Source organism: Patiria miniata, unplaced genomic scaffold (assembly GCF_015706575.1).
Source record: "Patiria miniata isolate m_02_andy unplaced genomic scaffold, ASM1570657v1 HiC_scaffold_1, whole genome shotgun sequence".
NCBI lineage: Eukaryota > Metazoa > Echinodermata > Asteroidea > Valvatida > Asterinidae > Patiria > Patiria miniata.
This window is the reverse complement of record NW_024037047.1, coordinates 23053812-23060543: the sequence shown is the minus strand read 5'-3', so window position 1 is coordinate 23060543 and position 6732 is coordinate 23053812.

The following is a 6732-nucleotide window of genomic DNA, read 5'->3' as shown; positions in this document are numbered from 1 at the left end:
TCTCCCTCAACAGTATCTTGTGTCAACGCAGAGAAAAACTTGGAGATAGGATGCAGTCCCAGTCCAAACATACTATTTTACTCACTTTTTGCTCGAAAACGATAGTCCTTGTCGACAAATTATCTCAAAAATTAAGTAATGCATAAAATTGAACAGTGGCCAGGTGATTTATCATGAAAAATAGAAAAACTAGACAGAAGATTTAGACAAAATTTTTTTTTTCTCCCTCAACAGTGTCTTGTGTCAACGCAGAAAAAACTAGGCGATAGGATGGTTCGGGCAATATATCAAGGAATACTGAATGAATTAACTCATTATTTCGTTTGGTAATTGTTCATAATGTGTTACGGTCGCCAATTTCATTTCAAGAGAACTTTTCAACCAACAAAAATAATATGACCGAAACAACTTAGTGTTTTAACCGTTAAAAAATACTCTCCGAGGTTCGGGTAGCGGTTTACTGATTGTATTGAATCGAAATTCCGTCCAATAACTCTTCATAATGTATCACATTCAGGAGGATTTTTCAATCAATATTTTCAATCATTGGGGTTCGTCCAACAGGAAAGCACTTGAGATCGAAACAATTAGGCCTAAGTGTTTTAAACGTGAAAATAAAATCTGAATGGAAGCAACCTTGATGGCAAAAAAAGTCACACCCCTTTTTACGAGCAATATCGACATTTGATGGTCGCCTCTAGCGGTACCTACCTCTGGGGCGACTATTGATGGTCGCCTCTAGCGGTACATACCCCTGTGGGCGACTATTGATGGTCGTCTCTAGCGGTACGTACCTCTAGGGGCGACTATTGATGGTCGCCTCTAGCGGTACGTACCTCTAGGGGCGACTATTGATGGTCGCCTCTAGCGGTACCTACCTCTAGGGGCGACTATTGATGGTCGCCTCTAGCGGTACCTACCTCTAGGGGCGACTATTGATGGTCGCCTCTAGCGGTACCTACCTCTAGGGGCGACTATTGATGGTCGCCTCTAGCGGTACATACCTCTAGGACCCTTAAGGCATCTTTCTAGCAACTTTCAGGAAATTTCATTTTTTGGCCAAAATTGAAAAAAATGCAAGGGGTTAGCCTTACATTTTTCGTCAAAATCGGCCAAAAACGGACTTTTCTCAAAACAAGGAAAAAAGTCATCTGAATGCAAGAGGACCATCAAACAATCCTCTAACACACACAATTTTGAAGATTTGGGCCAAATTAGTCAATTTTTGGAGGAAAAAAGGTAATTTTTTGAGCGATTTAACCTTAATTATTCGACAGAATTTCCCCTTTAATAGCACAACTGTCTAGCAATCGATTGAAAATGCGTTCTCGGACCCTTACGGCATCTTTCTAGCAACTTTCAGGAAATTTCATTTTTTGGCCAAAATTGAAAAAAATGCAAGGGGTTAGCCTTACATTTTTATTCAAAATCGGCCAAAAATGGACTTTTCTCAAAACGAGGCAAAAATTCATCTCGATGCAAGAGGATCATCAATCAATACACTAACGCACATACCTTTGAAGATTTTGGCAAAAATCGTACATTTTTAGTCAAAATCCGCCAAAAATGGACTTTTCTCAAAACAAGACAGGAATCCATCTGGATGCTTGAGGAACATCAATCAATACTCTAACACACATAATCTTGAAGATTTTGGCCAAAATAGTCAATTTTTGGAGGAAAAAGGTATTTTTTTGAGCGATTTAACCTGAATTTTTCGACAGAATTTCCCCTTTAATAGCACAACTGTCCAGCAATCGATTTGGAATGCGTTCTAGGACCCTTAAGGCATCTTTCTAGCAACTTTCAGGAAATTTCATTTTTTGGCCAAAATTAAAAAAAATGCAAGGGGTTAGCCTTACATTTTTCGTCAAAATCGGCAAAAATGGACTTTTCTCAAAACAAGGCAGAAATTCATCTGAACGCAAGAAGACCATCAATCAATCCTGTAACAAACATAATTTTGAAGATTTGGGCCAAAATCGTCAATTTTTGGAGAAAAAAAGGTAATTTTTTGAGCGATTTAACCTTAATTTTTCGACAGAATTTCCCCTTTAATAGCACAACTGTCTAGCAATCGATTGAGAATGTGTTCTAAGACCCTTGAGGCATCTTTCTAGCAGCTTTCAGGAAATTTCATTTTTCGGCCAAAATTGAAAAGAAATGCAAGGGGTTAGCCTTACATTTTTATTCAAAATCGGCCCAAAATGGACTTTTCTCAAAACGAGGCAAAAATTCATCTGCATGCAAGAGGATCATCAATCAATATACTAACGCACATAATTTTGAAGATTTTGGCCAAAATAGTCAATTTTTGGAGGAAAAAAAGGTATTTTTTTGAGCGATTTAACCTGAATTTTCCGCAGAATTTCCCCTTTAATAGCACAACTGTCCAGCAATCGATTTGGAATGCGTTCTAGGACCCTTAAGGCATCTTTCTAGCAACTTTCAGGAAATTTCATTTTTTTGCCAAAATTGAAAAAAATGCAAGGGGTTAGCCTTACATTTCTCAAAACAAGGCAGAAATTCATCTGAATGCAAGAGGACCATCAATCAATCCTGTAACACATAATTTTGAAGATTTGGGCCAAAATCGTCAATTTTTGGAGAAAAAAAATTAATTTTTTGAGCGATTTAAACTGAACTTTTCCACAGAATTTCATCTTTACGTACCTCTAGGGGCGACTATTGATGGTCGCCTCTAGCGATAATACTTCTAGGGGCGACTATTGACGGTCGCCCTTAGCGGTACCTACTTCTAGGGGCGACTATTGTAGTCGCCTCTAGCGGTACGCACCTCTAGGGGCGACTATTGATGGTCGCCTCTAGCGGTACCTACCTCTAGGGGCGACTATTGTAGTCGCCTCTAGCGGTACGTACCTCTAGGGGCGACTATTGTAGTCGCCTCTAGCGGTACGTACCTCTAGGGGCGATTATTGATGGTCGCCTTTAGCGGTACCTACCTCTAGGGGCGACTATTGATGGTCGCCTCTAGCGGTACCTACTTCTAGGGGCGACTATTGATGGTTGCCTCTAGCGGTACGTACCTCTAGGGGCGACGATTGCAGAAATTCATCTGAATGCAAGAGGACCATCAATCAATCAATACTCTATTAATTTTGAAGATTTGGGCACAAATCGTCAATTTTTGGAGAAAAAAGGGTATTTTTTGAGCGATGTAACCTTTATTTTTCGACAGAATTTCCCCTTTAAAAGCACAACTGTCCAGCAATCGATTTGGAATGCGTTCTAGGACCTATAAGGCATCTTTCTAGCAACTTTCAAGAAATTTCATTTTTTGGCCGAAATTGAAAAAAAATGCAAGGGGTTAGCCTTACATTTTTCGTCAAAATCGGCAAAAATGGACTTTTCTCAAAACAAAGCAGCAATTCATCTGAATGCAAGAGGACCAGTCAATCAATCCTCTAACACACATAATTTTGAAGATTTGGGCCCAAATCGTCAATTTTTGGAGAAAAAAACATTTTTTTGAGCGATTTAACCTTATTTTTCGACAGAATTTCCCCTTTAATAGCACAACTGTTTAGCAATCGATTGAGAATGTGTTCTAGGACCCTTAAGGCATCTTTCTAGCAACTTTCAGGAAATTTCATTTTTTGGCCAAAATTGAAAAAAATGCAAGGGGTTAGCCTTACATTTTTCGTCAAAATCGGCCAAAAACGGACTTTTCTCAAAACAAGGAAGCAAGTCATCTGAATGCAAGAGGACCATCAAACAATTCTCTAACACACATAATTTTGAAGTTTGGGCCAAAATCGTCAATTTTTGGAGAAAAAAAGGTATTTTTTTGAGCGATTTAACCTAAATTTTTCGACAGAATTTCCCCTTTAATAGTACAACTGTCCAGCAGTCGATTTGGAATGCGTTCTAGGACCCATAGGGCATCTTTCTAGCAACTTTCAAGAAATTTCATTTTTTGGCCAAAATTGAAAAAAAATGCAAGGGGTTAGCCTTACATTTTTCGTCAAAATCGGCAAAAATGGACTTTTTTCAAAACAAAGCAGCAATTCATCTGAATGCAAGAGGACCAGTCAATCAATCCTCTAACACACATAATTTTGAAGATTTGGGCCCAAATCGTCAATTTTTGGAGAAAAAAAAATTTTTTTGAGCGATTTAACCTTATTTTTCGACAGAATTTCCCCTTTAATAGCACAACTGTCTAGCAATCGATTGAGAATGTGTTCTAGGACCCTTACGGCATCTTTCTAGCAACTTTCAGGAAATTTCATTCTTTGGCCAAAATTGAAAAAAATGCAAGGGGTTAGCCTTACATTTTTCGTCAAAATCGGCAAAAATGGACTTTTCTCAAAACAAGGCAGAAATTCATGTGAATGCAAGAAGACCATCAATCAATCCTGTAACACACATAATTTTGAAGATTTGGGCCAAAATCGTCAATTTTTGGAGAAAAAATAATATTTTTTTGAGCGATTTAATAGTACAACTGTTTAGCAATCGATTGAGAATGTGTTCTAGGACCCTTAAGGCATCTTTCTAGAAACTTTCAGGAAATTTCATTTTTTGGCCAAAATTGAAAAAAATGCAAGGGGTTAGCCTTACATTTTTCGTCAAAATCAGCCAAAAACGGATTTTTCTCAAAACAAGGAAGAAAGTCATCTGAATGCAAGAAGACCATCAATCAATCCTGTAACACACATAATTTTGAAGTTTGGGCCAAAATCGTCAATTTTTGGAGAAAAAATAATAATTTTTTGAGCGATTTAACCTTAATTTTTCCACAGAATTTCATCTTTACGTACCTCTAGGGGCGACTATTGATGGTCGCCTCTAGCGGCAAATACTTCTAGGGGCGACTATTGATGGTCGCCCGTAGCGGTACCTACTTCTAGGGGTGACTATTGTAGTCGCCTCTAGCGGTACGCACCTCTAGGGGCGACTATTGATGGTCGCCTCTAGCGGTACGTACCTCTACGGGCGACGATTGCAGAAATTCATCTGAATGCAAGAGGACCATCAATCAATACGCTATTAATTTTGAAGATTTGGGCACAAATCGTCAAATTTTTTGAGAAAAAAGGGTATTTTTTTGAGCGATTTAACCTGAATTTTTCGACAGAATTTCCCCTTTAATAGTACAACTGTCCAGCAGTCGATTTGGAATGCGTTCTAGGACCCATAGGGCATCTTTCTAGCAACTTTCAAGAAATTTCATTTTTTTGGCCAAAATTGAAAAAAAATGCAAGGGGTTAGCCTTACATTTTTCGTCAAAATCGGCAAAAATGGACTTTTTTCAAAACAAAGCAGCAATTCATCTGAATGCAAGAGGACCAGTCAATCAATCCTCTAACACACATAATTTTGAAGATTTGGGCCCAAATCGTCAATTTTTGGAGAAAAAAACATTTTTTTGAGCGATTTAACCTTATTTTTCGACAGAATTTCCCCTTTAATAGCACAACTGTTTAGCAATCGATTGAGAATGTGTTCTAGGACCCTTAAGGCATCTTTCTAGCAACTTTCAGGAAATTTCATTTTTTGGCCAAAATTGAAAAAAATGCAAGGGGTTAGCCTTACATTTTTCGTCAAAATCGGCCAATAACGGACTTTTCTCAAAACAAGGAAGCAAGTCATCTGAATGCAAGAGGACCATCAAACAATTCTCTAACACACATAATTTTGAAGTTTGGGCCAAAATCGTCAATTTTTGGAGAAAAATAGGTATTTTTTTGAGCGATTTAACCTAAATTTTTCGACAGAATTTCCCCTTTAATAGTACAACTGTCCAGCAGTCGATTTGGAATGCGTTCTAGGACCCATAGGGCATCTTTCTAGCAACTTTCAAGAAATTTCATTTTTTGGCCAAAATTGAAAAAAAATGCAAGGGGTTAGCCTTACATTTTTCGTCAAAATCGGCCAAAAACGGATTTTTCTCAAAACAAGGAAGAAAGTCATCTGAATGCAAGAAGACCATCAATCAATCCTGTAACACACATAATTTTGAAGTTTGGGCCAAAATCGTCAATTTTTGGAGAAAAAATAATAATTTTTTGAGCGATTTAACCTTAATTTTTCCACAGAATTTCATCTTTACGTACCACTAGGGGCGACTATTGATGGTCGCCTCTAGCGGCAAATACTTCTAGGGGCGACTATTGATGGTCGCCCGTAGCGGTACCTACTTCTAGGGGTGACTATTGATGGTTGCCTCTAGCGGTACGTACCTCTAGGGGCGACGATTGCAGAAATTCATCGGAATGCAAGAGGACCATCAATCAATACGCTATTAATTTTGAAGATTTGGGCACAAAGCGTCAAATTTTTTGAGAAAAAAGGGTATTTTTTTGAGCGATTTAACATGAATTTTTCGACAGAATTTCCCCTTTAATAGCACAACTGTCCAGCAGTCGATTTGGAATGCGTTCTAGGACCCATAGGGCATCTTTCTAGCAACTTTCAAGAAATTTCATTTTTTGGCCAAAATTGAAAAAAAATGCAAGGGGTTAGCCTTACATTTTTCGTCAAAATCGGCAAAAATGGACTTTTTTCAAAACAAAGCAGCAATTCATCTGAATGCAAGAGGACCAGTCAATCAATCCTCTAACACACATAATTTTGAAGATTTGGGCCCAAATCGTCAATTTTTGGAGAATTTTTTTTTTTTTGAGCGATTTAACCTTATTTTTCGACAGAATTTCCCCTTTAATAGCACAACTGTCCAGCAATCGATTTGGAATTCGTTCTAGGACC